This window comes from Triticum aestivum, chromosome 4A (assembly GCF_018294505.1).
Source record: "Triticum aestivum cultivar Chinese Spring chromosome 4A, IWGSC CS RefSeq v2.1, whole genome shotgun sequence".
NCBI classification, from domain to species: domain Eukaryota; kingdom Viridiplantae; phylum Streptophyta; class Magnoliopsida; order Poales; family Poaceae; genus Triticum; species Triticum aestivum.
In genome coordinates, this window is record NC_057803.1 from 829,168 (window position 1) to 846,026 (window position 16,859).

Genomic DNA, 16,859 nt, shown 5'->3' on the forward strand with positions numbered 1-16,859 from the left:
CCTCAGATGCCTCCGAGACGTGACAATGGATTTCCACCGGAGCTCACTCAGTTGATCCAGCAGCAGAATCAATTGATGCAGATGTTAGTCCAGAACCAGCAGAACAACAACAACAACCCACCACCACCACCACCTGTTGACCACTTAGCCCGTTTCCTTAGGCTGAATCCGCCGGTGTTTTCCAGTAGCACCGAGCCAATAGTAGCAGACGATTGGCTCCGCAAGATAGGAAGGGAGTTGACCACTGCAGGATGCACGGATGGTGAGAAAGTGAAGTTTGCCGCTCACCAGCTTGACGGACCCGCGGCAGCATGGTGGGAGAATTTCACAGCCACTTACCCAGTTGACACTGTCACATGGGATCAGTTTCAGCAAGCTTTCCGCACTGCCCATGTTTCAGCAGGAGCTATGGCCATAAAGAAGCGTGAGTTTCGCAACTTACGCCAAGGAGGAAGGACAGTTGGCCAGTACGTTGACGACTTCAGCAAGTTAGCACGTTATGCCCCAGATGACGTTGCTACGGATGCAGCTAAGCAGGAGAAGTTTCTGGAAGGATTGAATGATGAACTAAGCATGCAGTTGATGGTAGCGAGTTTCAACAACTACCAGGAGTTGGTAGATCGTGCCATCATGATTGAAGGAAAGCAACAGCAGATTGAGAACCGTAAGAGGAAGTATGGACAGGGGAAGTATAACTCTGGAGCCCAGCAGAAGCCCCGTTTTCCCCTAAACCGGGATTTCAGTTTCAGCACACCCATGGAGGAGGTAGCTCGCACAACCATAATGGCCACAAGAATGGTAATGGGAATGGAGGAAGCAACGGCCAGAACCGGACCACCCCATCGACCCCAACCAAGAGAGATCTGAGTCAAGTCACCTGTTTCAAGTGTTCCAAGACCGGGCATTATGCCAATGAATGTCCCAAAGGCCAAAATGGAAATGGCAATGGAAGCTCTGGGAAGAAGCCGAACCCTTTCAATAGGGGACAGGTGAACCACATTAATGTGGAGGAGGTTGAAGATCAGCCCGATGCAGTAATAGGTAAGTTTTTGGTTAAGTCATTTACTGCACTCGTTCTTTTTGGTACTGGTGCATCACATTCATACATATCAAGGGGATTTGTGGAAAAGTATAGCCTGCCCACTAGGATTCTTAAAACACCTATGCTAGTAAGCTCACCAGGAGCAGAGTACATGGCCAGACAAGGATGTTTTCAAGTGCCATTAAGTATAGGAAGGCATGTTTTCCCAACGGATTTAATTATTCTGGAATCCCAAGGTCTGGATGTGATTCTTGGTATGGATTGGCTGTCGATGTATGGAGGAAACATCGATTGCGCCAGTAAGACAATTTTGCTTACCACACCAGAAGGAAGAAGGATCAAGTATGTATCCCGGCATGTGCCAAATAGGACACAAGTAAATTCCTTATCAGGAGTTGTGCAAGAAGAAGTACCAGTGGTAAAGGATTTTCCTGATGTATTTCCTGAGGAATTACCAGGCATGCCACCGGATAGAGACATTGAGTTTTTGATTGAGTTATTGCCAGGTACAGGCCCAATATCGAAGCGACCGTACCGGATGCCAGCAAAGGATTTGGTGGAAATTAAGAATCAGATTAAGGAGTTATTGGATAAAGGTTACATTCGCCCAAGTTCTTCGCCTTGGGGATCACCCGTAATTCTAGTGGAAAAGAAGGATGGATCATTAAGGATGGTTGTTGATTACCGTGGATTGAATGAAGTAACCATCAAGAATAAGTACCCACTGCCAATGATCAACGATCTGTTTGATCGGTTGCAAGGAGCTAAAGTGTTTTCCAAGATCGATTTGCGATCAGGGTACCATCAATTGAAGATTCGAGAGCAGGACATACCTAAGACAGCATTCACCACGAGATATGGACTGTATGAGTATACCGTTATGTCATTTGGATTGACTAACGCACCTGCCTATTTTATGAACCTGATGAACAAAGTGTTTATGGAGTTTTTGGATAAGTTCGTCGTAGTGTTCATTGATGACATCCTGGTTTATTCAAAGAATGAAGAGGAGCATAAGGAACATTTGCGTTTGGTTTTGGAGAAACTAAGGGAACATCAGTTATACGCCAAATTCAGCAAATGTGAGTTTTGGTTGAAGGAAGTTGGATTCCTCGGACACGTTATATCCGGAGAAGGTATAGCAGTTGACCCCACAAAGGTTGAGACCATAACCGAATGGGAAGCACCAACAACAGTTGGAGAGATCCAGAGTTTTCTTGGACTCGCAGGATACTACCGAAGATTCATTGAGAACTTTTCAAAGATTGCAAAGCCTATGACTGAATTGTTGAAGAAGGATACTAAGTTCAAATGGACTGAGGAGTGTGAGGCTAGTTTCCAGGAATTGAAGAAACATTTGGTTACCTCACCAGTATTGATTTTGCCAGATCAGACCAAGGATTATGAGGTGTATTGCGACGCTTCATGTCGAGGACTTGGAGCAGTGCTTATGCAGGAAGGGAGAGTTGTTTCATATGCTTCACGGCAACTGAAGCCTCATGAGTTGAATTATGCCATGCATGATTTGGAGTTAGCAGCCGTAGTGCATGCATTGAAAACGTGGAGACATTTCCTCATTGGAAATCATTGTGAGTTGTACACGGATCACAAGAGTTTGAAGTACATTTTCACGTAGAAGGAGTTGAACCTTAGACAAAGGAGATGGTTGGAGCTCATCAAGGATTATGACATGAGATTGCATTACCATCCCGGAAAAGCTAATGTAGTAGCTGACGCATTGAGCCGTAAGAGCCATGTCAATACCCTAATGACGGGGAAAATACCCAAGGAGTTAGCAGAAAACCTTTCTATGTTTGGAAATAGTTCTGAGAGGCTATGTAGCAGCATTGGAGATTCAGTCAACATTGATGGATAAGATCAGAGAAGCTCAGAAATCTGACAAGGAGATTGCTGCTATAAAAGAGAGAATGAGCAAAGGAAAAGCAAATCGATTTCGTGAGGATGCGCATGATACCTTGTGGTTTGAGGACCGTGTTTATGTGCCCAATGACCCGGAGATTAGGAAGTTGATTTTGCAGGAGGCACATGATTCACCGTATTTGATTCACCCAGGAAATACCAAGATGTATTTGGATTTAAAGGAAACATTCTGGTGGACCGGAATGAAGAAGGATATTGCAGCATATGTAGCAGTTTGTGACGTATGTCAGAGAGTAAAGGCAAAGCATCAGAAGCCAGCTGGATTGTTACAACCATTGCCGATACCCGAGTGGAAGTGGGATAAGATAGGCATGGATTTTATCACAGGACTATCCAGGACGAAAGCAAGATATGACTCGATATGGGTAGTAGTTGATCGTTTGACGAAGGTAGCACATTTCATTCCAGTTAAGACCACTTACACCAGTGCTAAGTTGGCAAAGATATACATGACTAGGATCATTTGTTTGCATGGAGTTCCGAGGAGTATCGTATCAGATAGAGGAACCCAATTTACCTCAAAGTTTTGGAATTAGTTGCATGAAACTTTAGGAACCAGACTAGAGTTCAGCACAGCTTTTCATCCGCAGACAGATGGACAGACCGAGAGAGTCAATCAGATTTTGGAAGATATGCTGAGAGCTTGTGCACTAGATTATGGATCTAGTTGGGACGATAACTTGCCGTATGCGGAGTTTTCCTATAACAACAGTTACCAAACCAGTTTGAAGATGGCACCTTTCGAAGCTTTATACGGAAGGAGGTGCAGGACACCGTTGTCATGGGACGAAGTTGGAGACCGTCAATTCTTTGGACCAGATTTGATTAAGGAGTCTGAACGGAAAGTTAAGTTGATTCGCGATAGGCTCAAGGTAGCCCAGTCCAGGCAGAAGAGCTACGCAGATTCTAAATGCAAGGAGACGGTTTACGAAACCGGAGACAGAGTTTATCTTCGAGTATCCCCACTTCGAGGAGTTAAGCGCTTTGGAGTTAAGGGAAAATTAGCACCGCGTTTCGTTGGACCGTATAAGATCTTGCAACGTATGGGACAAGTCGCTTATAAGTTGGAATTACCAGAGGGACTGTCAGGAGTTCATGATGTATTTCATGTTTCTCAGCTGAAGAAATGTCACGCCGAGATGGCAGAGATACCGCTAAGAGATACCGTGCCGCTTGAAGCGATTCAGTTGAAGGACGACTTAACATATGAGGAGAAGCCAGTCAAGATTCTCGAATATGCCAGTAGAGTTACTCGCAGCAAGGTTATCAAGTTTTGCAAAGTTCAGTGGAACCACCACTCAGAGGATGAAGCCACCTGGGAGAGAGAAGAAGATTTGCTCAAGGACCACCCTCACCTATTTTCTAGCCAATCCGAATCTCGAGGGCGAGATTCATCTTAAGGGGGGTAGGTTTGTAACATCCCAAATTTTCAATTTGGTATGTTATACACTAGATCATCATGCATATCATATTTTCTTGCATTTTGGTTGATCCTAGAAATTTCACGCAACTCAAGGACCCACGGAGAGAGTTGGAGATTTTGTTATTTTCATATTTGGGAGTTTTCTCAAATTTTGAAAAGAGGATCATTTGATTTATTTATTTCATCTTCAATAATTTTTCCGATAACAAAAATATGAGAGAGGGAATAATATGACTTTCCCAAATTTAGGAAAAATGAAGATTTAATAAATAGATCAATTTTGTTTGCCGGAGTTTGTTTGCTTTTTATTTGGATAGGGAAAAATGCGCGTTTTCAAAAATTGCATTTTAGGCCCGGAGAAAAGTTCATTTTGTTCAGCTCATTTTTAGGAGTCGGGGAAAACTTACTTTAGAATTTTTGGAGTCCGTTTAGTTTTCTTTTTCTTTGTTTTTCTGCGCGCGGAATTATTTATAAAAAAAAGGAACTCCCGCCAGGCCAGCTGGGCCAAAGGCCCAGCCAGCCGGCCACCGCCCCAGCCTCCAGTGCGCTGCTCGCCAGGCACAGGAGCGCAGGCCGCCGCCTCGCCTCTTGCTCTAGCCGAATCCTAGTAGGATTCTTAGCCCCCTTTCCTTTGTTTCGTTTTCCTTTTTCCTCTCTTTTTCTTGTCCCCTACCCCAAGTAATCCCCCCCTCACCTATATAAATACCCCAACACCCCCCCTCCAAATCATCAAATCAAACCCCAAACCCCGCGCCCTACGCCGCGCCGCCCTACACCGCCGCCGCGCCACCCCACACCCACGCCGCCGCCGCACCTTGCCCATGCCGCCGCCGCCCTACGCCCCGCCGCTGGAGCCTCTCGCCGGAGACCTTGCCGGAGGTTGCCCCGCGTCTCTTTTTCCTCGGATCGTTTTCTTCTAATCATTCCGATTCTTTTCTTCTCTTCCGATTCGTTTTCTAGATCGGTTTTTTGTTTCGGTTTTCTTCTCCGAAACCCTAGATCGGATTCGTTTTCTTTTCCGATTTAGATGCCTTTGGACCGTTCGCCGGACCGTTCGTCCTAACGAACGTGATCACCGGATTCTTCTAGGTTAACGAACGTCCGTTCGTTTAACCGTTCTTCGTTTTCTTTCTGTCGGATTTATTCCGCAATCACGATCTCAGATCCGATCTTCTTTCTAGTCTTTCTTCTCGCTCGTTTATCGGAATCAGGCGATTCAAACGCGTGGAGTTTTGTTTCGAAACCGCCGTTCCGTCTAACCAACTTAAACAAGTTTTGCCCCGGCAAAATTTGACCTAGTTTCAACTTGCTAGAACCGAGTTGTTTTCTTCCGGCGTTTGTTTTCCGTTTCTTTGTTCGGTTCGTTCTTTCTTTGCAACCGGAGTTCTTAAATTGAAATTTCTGGTTTGTTCTCTTGTTCGAGTTTTACCTGTGCATTAGATGAGTACTTATTGTGTGCTTGTTGTTTGTCTGCGATTAGATCACCCGGATTGCGCCGCCTGTTACTTCGATTCCCTAGGTCTCGCGGATCATCAGCAAGGCAAGTAACACTTTGATCATACCTTTTCTACAACCCAGTTTTATTGCATTAGATCAATCCTCACACATTGCATGATTAGGATCTAATTAAACTGTGGGATGGGAAGTAGATGAGGTAGTACCTATCACCTGTATTACTATGAAACCTTTGGGAGTTACTTCTACGTTTGCTTATTATGCCATGCTATGCTAGTAGACGTGGATTGGGTGAGTGATATCCATGACAGATGTGAGTTGATAATTTTAAGGGTTTATCTAAGGTGGCAACCTAACACACATCTGGGTGGATTGAGGCACCTGGGGTTACCAGGACTTGCCTGTTTTCTTGGACCGCCACCCAGGCTCAAAGGGATCATAAGATCTTTCATGCTAGAAACTTCCGTGTGCGGCCACAAGCCATTATGGGCTCTGGCATAGTTGACTAAGTTGTGTGAACTCTTATAGTGGTGGACTAGCAGATGTAGGGGATGTAGGTGTACCGGTCTACCCGATCGTAAGGTGCTAGCGCTTCTGAAAGACTATGTCTCGGTCATCCGTCTTCTCAAACACCATGTAGTGCGAGAAACCAAACGGAGGCGATCGAGTCTTGTGGGGAAAAGTGCGCAAACCTCTACAGAGTGTACGAACTAATCATGATTAGCCGTGTCCCCGGTTATGGACAACTTGAGTATCTAGTACTTGAATATCATGTGAATCTCAACATGTTACTTCTAGTTAATGTTGTTGGGTTTTAATTGTTCACTTAATTGGGATCGGAATGCTGTCAACCATTCTCGATGTTTCACAACCACCATGATAGTTAAATAAATTTTATTCCTTTGTAGTAGGGAAAAATTGGCTTTACGCAAAACTGTAACCATAGAGCTTTCCACCAGCCATATATGCATATAGTATAGCTGTTTCATTCCATTACTCTCTATGTGTTACATTGCCAGCATATTCCATGTGCTGACCCGTTTTCGGGCTGCAACTTCTCATGTTGCAGACTTTTCAGACGACGAGTAAGGTGTTTTAGGTCGTGGTTCTATACTCAGTGATGCCGTTGGAGTTGATGGACCCATTTATCTTCCAAGTCTTCCGCTGTTATCGACACTAGATGGCCTTAAGCCATATTTATTGTAATAAGTTCTCTTTTGAGACAACGATGTAATAAGTGTGTGATTGCCACTCTGCTATAAATCCTTCGATGTACTGTGTGGTGTCAACATTACTGATCCAGGGATGACACCTGAGCATAGAGCGCTTGATCCATTCGGGTCGGGTCGCGACAGGAAGACTGCGTGCTGAGCTGCAAAAACAATATATATATATATATATATATATATATATATATATATTCCAGGCATTATAAGAAAGGAACGGGACACATTTAAAACAACCTTGATTCACTTACGATTTGTCCTGAGGCTTGTCCTCGTCATGAGACTGCGCTTTGACGTCCTCCAAGCCCGAGCCAGCCACCCGAGGCATCTTGCCCCGCTTAGGAGCCTGCTTCTCCCGATCTTCGGAGGCGGCCCTTCTCTTCCTAGGAGGAAAGGAGACAGTGGTCCCCCCTTCACTTTTGTCTTCGGATGAGGGGACTTTGATTCCTCCGGACACAATGTCCGATGCACCCTTGGAATAGGGGCCATCTTTGGTCCTCTCACCCTCCGCCTCGCCCTCCTTCACAGGCATCTGGTATGGTGCCAGGGCCAGCATCCTTGTTAGAACAGGATTTGCTGGGCCCTCGGGTAGAGGGGCCGAACACATAATTAGTTCTGCCTTCTTTGTCTAGCCCTGGAAGAACATAGCTTGCTTAGTACCATATTACGGTATGCATAATTACAAAGTGTTCGGGAGACAAGTGCTTCCCGGGGTATCCGGACAGTTGCAGTTAAGGCCAACGTCTTCGGTAGTGTCCGGCCAATGTTTCCGCTTCCCAAAAAATAACTTCCACATCCCTTTGTGTATGGTGCCGAAGAAGTGTTGGAGGGTTTGTGGTCCTTCTGGATTAAGCTCCCACATACGGCGAGACCTACGCTGGCATGGCGGGATTCGGCGAACAAACATCACTTGGATCACGTTGACAAGATCGATGTCTCTCTCGAGGAGGGTTCGATGCGGCTCTGTAAAGTCTGCACTTCATCAACTGATCCCCAGTCCAGCCCCTTGTTGACCCATGACGCAAGTTGTAACGGTGGGCCAGGACGGAATGTGGGTGCAGCTACTGATGTCTACTACACAACCTTCTTCTTGTAGACGTTGTTGGGCCTCCAAGTGCAGAGGTTTGTAGGACAGTAGCAAATTTCCCTCAAGTGGATGACCTAAGGTTTATCAATCCGTAGGAGGCGTAGGATGAAGATGGTCTCTCTCAAGAAACCCTGCAACCAAATAACAAAGAGTCTCTTGTGTCCCCAACACACCCAATACAATGGTAAATTGTATAGGTGCACTAGTTCGACGAAGAGATGGTGATACAAGTGCAATATGGATGGTAGATAAAGGTATTTGTAAGCTGAAATTATAAAAACAGCAAGGTAACTAATGGTAAAAGTGAGCATAAATGATATTGCAATGATAGGAAATAAGGCCTAGGGTTCATACTTTCACTAGTGTAAGTTCCCTCAACAATACTAACATATTTGGATCACATAACTATCCCTCAACATGCAACAAAGAGTCACTCCAAAGTCACTAATAGCGGAGAACGAACGAAGAGATTATGGTAGGGTACGAAACCACCTCAAAGTTATTCTTTCCAATCAATCCGTTGGGCTATTCCTATAGGTGTCACAAACAGCCCTAGCGTTCGTACTAGAATAACACCTTAAGACACAAATCAATCAAAACCCTAATGTCACCTAGATACTCCAATGTCACCTCAAGTATCCGTGGGTATGATTATACGATATGTGTCACACAATCTCAGATTCATCTATTCATCCAACACAAAGGACCTCAAAGAGTGCCCCAAAGTTCTACCGGAGAATCACGACGAAAACGTGTGCCAACCCCTATGCATAGGTTCCCAATGTCACGAAACCCGCAAGTTGGTCACCAAAACATACATCAAGTGGCACCTGGTATCCCATTGTCACCACAGATGTCCACGACAAGACATACACCAAGTGTTCTCAAGTCTTTAAAGACTCAATCCGATAAGATTACTTCAAGGGGAAAACTCAATTCATTACAAGAGAGAAGAGGGGAAGGAGAAACATAAGATCCAACTATAATAGCAAAGCTCGCGATACATCAAGATCGTATCATCTCAAGAACACGAGAGAGAGGGAGAGATCAAACACATAGCTACTGGTGCATACCCTCAGCCCCGAGGGAGAACTACTCCCTCCTCATCATGGAGAGCGCCGGGATGATGAAGATGGCCACCGGTGAGGGTTCCCACCTCCGGCAGGGTGCCGGAACAGGGTCCCGATTGACTTTTGGTGGCTATGGAGGCTTCTGGCGGCGGAACTCCCGATCTATCTTGCGTTTTGGAAGTTTTAGGGTACGACGATATATATGGGTGCAGGAAGTACGTCGGAGGAGCCACAGGGGCCCCACGAGGTAGGGGGGGCGCGCCCCCACCCTCGTGGGCAGCTCCCGTATCTTCTGACGTGGGGTCCAAGTCCATCAGGTGTGTTTCCTTCCAAAAATAACTTCTCCAGTTGATTTTGTTCCGTTTTGACTCCGTCTGATATTCCTTTTCTTCAAAACACTGAAATAGGCATAAAACAGCAAATCTGGGCTGGGCCTCCGGTTAATAGATTAGTCCCAAAAATAATATAAAAGTGGAAAATAAAGCCCAATATTGCCCAAAACAGTAGATAATATAGCATGGAGCAATCAAAAATTATAGATACATTGGAGACGTATCAAGCATCCCCAAGCTTAATTCCTACTCGTCCTCGAGTAGGTAAATGATAAAAAAGATAATTTTTGATGTGGAATGCTAGTTGGCATAATTTCAATGTAATTCTTCTTACTTGTGATATGAATATTCAGATCCATAAGATTCAACACAAAAGTTTAATATTGACATAAAAACAATAATACTTCAAGCATACTAACTAAGCAATCATGTTTTCTCAAAATAACATAGCCAAAGAAAGCTATCCCTACAAAATCATATAGTCTGGCTATGCTCCATCTTCACCACTCAAAATATTTAAATCATGCACAACCCCGATGACAAGCCAGGCAATTGTTTCATACTTTTCATATTCTCAAACTTTTTCAATCTTCACGCAATACATGAGCGTGAGCCATGGACATAACACTATAGGTGGAATAGAGCGGTGGTTGTGGAGAAGACAAAAAGGGAGAAGATAGTCTCAAATCGACTAGGCGTATCAACGGGCTATGGAGATGCCCATCAATAGATATCAATGTGAGTAAGTAAGGATTGTGTGACGCCCCCGATTTAATCATACACTAATCATACACGCAAACGCGTACGATCAAGATCAGGGACTCACGGAAAGATATCACAACACAACTCTACAAAAAAAATAAGTCATACAAGCATCATATTACAAGCCAGGGGCCTCGAAGGCTCGAATACAAGAGCTCGATCATAGACAAGTCAGCGGAAGCAACAATATCTGAGTACAGACATAAGTTAAACAAGTCTGCCTTAAGAAGGCTAGCACAAACTGGGATACAGATCGAAAGAGACGCAGGCCTCCTGCCTGGGATCCTCCTAACTTACTCCTGGTCGTCGTCAGCGGGCAGCACGTAGTAGTAGGCACCTCCGGTGCAGTAGGAGTCATTGTCGACGGTGACGTCTGGATCCTGGGCTGCAACATCTGGTTGCGACAACCAGGTAGAAGGGATAGGGGGAAAGGAGGGAGAAAGCAACTGTGAGTACTCATCCAAAGTACTCGCAAGCAAGGAGCTACACTACATATGTATGCAATTGTATCAAATGGAATAAGGGTATTATATGTGGACTGAACTGCAGAAAGCCGGAATAAGGGGGGATAGCTAGTCCTTTCGAAGACTACGCTTCTGGCAGCCTCCGTCTTGCAGCATGTAGAAGAGAGTAGACTGAAGACCTCCAAGTAGCAACGCATAGCATAACCCTAACCAATGATCCTCCCCTCGTCGCCCTGTGATAGAGCGATCACCGGTTGTATCTGGTACTTGGAAGGGTGTGTTTTATTAAGTATCTGGTTCTAGTTGTCATAAGGTCAAGGTACAACTCCAAGTCATCCTGTTACCGAAGATCACGGCTATTCGAATAGATTAACTTCCCTGCAGGGGTGCACCACATTCCCCAACACGCTTGATCCCATTTGGCCGGACACACTTTCCTGGGTCATGCCCGGCCTCGGAAGATCAACACGTCGCAGCCCCACCTAGACCAACAGAGAGGTCAGCACGCCGGTCTAAACCTAAGCGCCCAGGGGTCTGGGCCCATCGCCCTTAGCACACCTGCACGTTGCGAACGCGGCCGGGAGCAGAACTAGCCCCCTTAATACAAGAGCAGGCTTACGTTCCAACCCGGCGCGCGCCGCTCAGTCGCTAACGTCACGAAGGCTTCGGCTGATACCACGATGCCGGGATACCCATAACTACTCCCGCGTAGATGGTTAGTGCGTATAGACCAAATGGCCAGACTCAGATCAAAAACCCAGATCTCGTTAAGCGTGTTAAGTATCCGCGAACGCCGACCAGGGCCAGGCCCACCTCTCTCCTAGGTGGTCTCAACCTGCCCTGTCGCTCCGCCTCAAAGTAACAGTCGGGGGCCGTCGGGAACCCAGGCCCACCTCTACCGGGATGGAGCCACCTGCCCCTTCATCCCCCATCTCCGAGCAGTATCACAGGTAATGTAACTGTATAAAGTATATAAATATGCCCGTGATCACCTCCCGAGTGATCACGGCCCGATAGTATAGCATGGCAGACGGACAAGAATGTAGGGCCACTGATGATAAACTAGCATCCTATACTAAGCATTTAGGATTGCAGGTAAGGTATCAACAGTATTAGCAAGGATAGGCTATGCATCAGGATAGGAATAACGGAAAGCAGTAACATGCTACACTACTCTAATGCAAGCAGTATAGAGAAGAGTAGGTGATATCTGGTGATCAAAGGGGGGGGGCTTGCCTGGTTGCTCTGGCAAGAGAGAGGGGTCATCAACTCCGTAGTCAAACTGGGCAGCAGCAGCGTCGGTCTCGGTGTCTAGCGAGAGAGGAGGGGGAAGAAACAATAAATATTTAAGCAAGCAGGTGCATAGCGATGCATGACATGACAAGTATCGGTGCTAGAGGTGCCCTAACGTGGTATGATGTGATACCGGTGAAGGGGGGAAACATCCGGGAAAATATCCCCGGTGTTTCGCGTTTTCGGACAGATGAATCGGAGAGGAAAAGTTGCATGTTTGCTATGCTAGGGATGTGTGGCGGACGAATGGGCTGCGTATTCGAATTCGTCTCATCATTCTGAGCAACTTTCATGTACAAAGTTTTTCCATCCGAGCTACGGTTCATTTTATATAAATTTTAAAGTTTTAAATCATTTCCTAAATTAATTTTAATTCAAAAATTAAATGTTAAATTGCTATGGATACTTAGAAGTGTACCCATAGATGGGTTTGGGTGGCTGACCAGCAGGCCCAGTTGACTTGGTCAACTGCCCAGTCAGCAGAGGCTGACTGATGGGGCCGGTCAAAGTCAACAGCCCAGTCAGCATTAACTGTTGACTGGTCAAACTAACTAGTGGGTCCCGCTTGTCATAGTCTCATAATAATTAAACAAGGTTAGTTAGTTTTAACTAAATGATTAGGTTAATCTAATCCATATTATTTAAGTTGATTAATTAATTAACTAATTAAATTAACATTTTAATTATTATTATTTATTTATTTTTAATTCTTTTTTTTAACAAAAACATTCTGGGGGGTCCCATGTGTCTGTGGCCCAGAGGGCATTAGCGGGTTTGGGCGGCGGTTAACGGGGCGGGCGCTGGGTGCGGGCGCTCGTGCCCGAGGCCACAGCAGCAGGCCGAGCACGGCGGCAGAGGGGCACGGCGCGGGGAGGCCGCGGGGCGTGGGCAAGCGTGGGTGCGCGCGGGCGGCCTACATGCACAGCAGGGATGAGGCGGCGCGGCGCAGGACGCGAAGAGTCAGGAGGGGGGGGGGCTCGAGCGGCGAGCCATGGTGCAGAGCGGGCGCGGTGGCAAGGCCGGGCGAGGACGGCGCCGGAGTAGGGGCGGCCCCAGACGATGGCGGCCCTGGTGGGCGCGGCCAGGCGCCGCGGGACGGAGGCGATGGTGGTCGGGCGTAGGCGGCTCCCGGGGCAGCGCTCGCGGCCGGTGAGCGGAGCAACGGCAACGGCGGCAGTGGAGCTCGGTAGCGGTTGGCGTGGGCGGCTCCGAGGCGGCGCGGGATGGAGCCGAGCGTGAGGGGGGGAGGGCGCGGCCACGGCAGAGAGAGGAGGGAGGGGAGCTCATAGGGGAGCAGTAGGGCACGGGCAGTAGGGCTCGGGGAGGAAGACGTGGACGGCGTGCAATGGGGAGGCAGTCTGGCGAGGAGGCTCCGGCGTCGAGTAGCGGGGCGGGGTCGGGCAGGCGTCGGCGCGGCGTTGAGGCGACGGGGTCGGGGCGGTTCGAGCCCCCGATCCAATCGGGGGGGGGAGTGGGAGGAGTGGGGGAGATTGGGGATTAGGGTTTGCGGGGGGGTGTGGGGATAAGGTGTGGTCGGCTGGGACAGTTGGGCCGGCCCGTTCGGGCGGCGAAGGCCAGCTGGGCCATTTGGCCCAGCGGGGGGGGGGCTTTCTCTTTGTTTTTTTTTGTTTTTTGTTTTTATCTTATCTTTTATTTATTTTCTTGTACTGTTTTATTTCTAGTTTCTTTTATTTTTAGATTTATAAAAATTATAACTAGTACCTAAATTTGTATTTATTAACAATCTACTGTTAGATTAAATCTTGACCCATAATAAAATAGTTTTAATATTTTTATAAAATTCAATAGGCATTTGTTTAATTGTTTACACTACTGTTTTAATTATTTTAGAGCCCTTAAACATTTTATCAAGGTTTGGTTTCTCCACCAAAATTATCTATGCAATAATTGGTTCACCCCGAACATTTTTGTTTCGATGTTTGAAAACTTTTATTGTATGCCATATTTGGAATTTGAAGTTTGAATTGGTTTTTTTGAACTAACGAGGGATTAGCAGCAGTAACTGAGGTGACGTGGCATCATTAGCGGAGGTTCACTGTAGCTTAATTATCCGGGCGTCACAATTCTCCTCCACTACAAGAAATCTTGTCCCGAGATTTAAGAGGGGAGTAAGGGGAAAGTTCTTGTTACTATATTCTAACGAATCTTCTTGGTCTTGGTTGCTCTTCTCGAATAGGTCGATCCATAGCATTGATGTCTCCATTCCTATGCATCAATGCATCATGATGAAGTTGTCGTCCTTCCTTCAGGATCTTCAACGGACTTACGAAGGATAAGAGGGAGAAAACTCTATAAGGATGGATTCTAACAAAATTGAGCATCGGACGGTTAACTCAGGGGAAGAAGCATAAGTATCTCTCGAATTGAAACTTAAGAAGTTATCGAGAGCAAAGTAGGAAGGTACCATGAGTAGTTTCAAACGGATAGGCAATCGTCGATGTCTGAAACAACATGCGAATCGGGTCCAGAGCAACGAGATTCAGTATTGCATCTGTTACCAGAATAGATCACTAGGACGGTGGCCCGTGAATTACATACGAGGTCACGCGCGAGGAATAACTTTGGGAACAGGGGGTGTACAGGAGAATCAGGTTTCGATCTTGTGGAACTGTGGGTTATGGGCCCACCATGTGGTTTAAAAGTAGGAGGAGCGGTGACATCTTGCATGGTCATGATAGCAAGGCATGTCAGAGGGTAGCCTGTCGATTATGTCGACAACAATGTCGGTACCAAGGGCGAGGGACAAAGAGAACCATTTTCCTGCTCGTTGAACGAGGCGGACCAATAGGCAAAGTTCTCGTCCATCGGTGGTTATCGGAATGTCATCAACAATAGTAACAGGCTCTTACTGACAGAACTGTACACCGAGGGGTTTACATAAGTAGGAGAATATTACTGCTTAGAACATATAGATCACAAGAAAGGTTAAACCAAATAATGGAAAGGAAAATGTGTTTAAACACATATATCGGGGGTATATCCTTCCCAAGGACAAGCAGAGCATGATATCCAAGACATGATATAAAGTAGAAAACCTTTTAGGTAAGGGGGGAGGAATCTCATGATATTACCCATACAACGGTATTAGGATAATTGATAAATAAAATTTAGCATCGTGCTTCAAATGTTCCTGTTGAAAATCGGAGTACCATTGACATGCTTCGAGATAGCATTGACAAGGTCATCAGGTGAAGATCAGACTTTGGAAACACAAAGGATCCATTAGGAATAACTTGTAGAATAAGTCTTACCATTTCGTCATGGCAGAATGGTTAACCTTGCTAAAAGGGAAGTTATAACAATAGGGCCTACCGCCAGGTGTGCTAGGCATGACATCACCTTACCGGGTCATATAAAAGACCAGTGTTATAACTCTTGGGAATATGTTCCAACCATCAGATCTGACCGAGATTCAGATCTGATCAGTGTTAGGAAACCTCAGACTCGGAATGCCTGAGAAAAGGTGTGACACAAATTGACGAGATGACATTGTAAGATTCTCGGGACATGAACTATGGAAGTGAGTTCATCCTTAAACCAATAAGAGGAAGAGGGGGTGGCTGATGGACTCAGCGACAATTCCTCGAGATTTCAAAAAGACGGATTCCCACCATTATGAGAACAAGGAGATAACATTTGTCGGATCAAATGATATATTGATGTATGCTTGAGGAAAACATACACAATTAAACTTTGGTTGAAAGGTGCACGCGAGATATGGGCTTAGGTAGCATAATCAACGTTAAAATGGTGGTTCAACAACCAATAGTCTACGAACGAACTATCGACCATCAACTTCAAAGCAATAGGGTTGTTAGAAGTACAAAATCCACGCAGTACCGTTCACTTGTTGGAATCCCGGTTGGAATCAACACAAGGACCAAGAAAGAATGGTGATGGTGAGAAGTATCATGATACCAAGAATTCTTAAGAGGTGGTGAAATTCTCACAACATTCTTGACATAAAAGATGGTAATACTCCAAGGTAAAGGAGAACAAATGCTGGATAGCAAGGATCTCAAGGTATAACACAAAACACGAACAAGTTTGTGTTGAACGGAAGGCAATCGAGTGGTCGATGATAACACAAATCATCGAGGGCAAGGATGGTATTTCTCATCAGGAATTCAATTGATATCCTTGAGGAGCTCGAAATGTTGATGATGATCATGACAATTTCTGTCAAGAGGTTTCATGGAGATGTAATCGGTCGGCGATGACATCAAGTCAAACGAATGATGAAGCGAAAGGTTATTGGAACCATGGGTGCGACACAAACTTTAAATCAAGTTTGTTGTTTGAGGTGAAACAATAAGAAGAGAAAGATCAACGTAGGCTTAGCCCATCGTCGAAATTGTGCTCCGGAAAAAAGGACCAGGTAGCACAGTTAAAATTTGGCACGATAATAATATAGCCGAGTAGGCTCGGAATGACGTGATCGAGTTCAGACTCGTAAGTAATGAAGGTTACCAAGAGTTGTTGAATCGTAGTGCAGACTCAATTCAGTTGTCGGTGTCCTTGAGGGGTTCTAACAACTGAGAACCCGTTGGAAAAATGGAATCGACAAGAATATTAGTTGATGAAGAACTCATAAGAAGTTATGTATCCCGTGGTATCCTTGAGATACCAGGGGGTAATACTCGACGACAGATCAAAGTAGAGGTTGGACTGGGGTATTGCTCTATAGAAGACAGGTGCTTAAACTTGCACGAGAAATGGTATTTAAAGGAGATCATGGTCGGA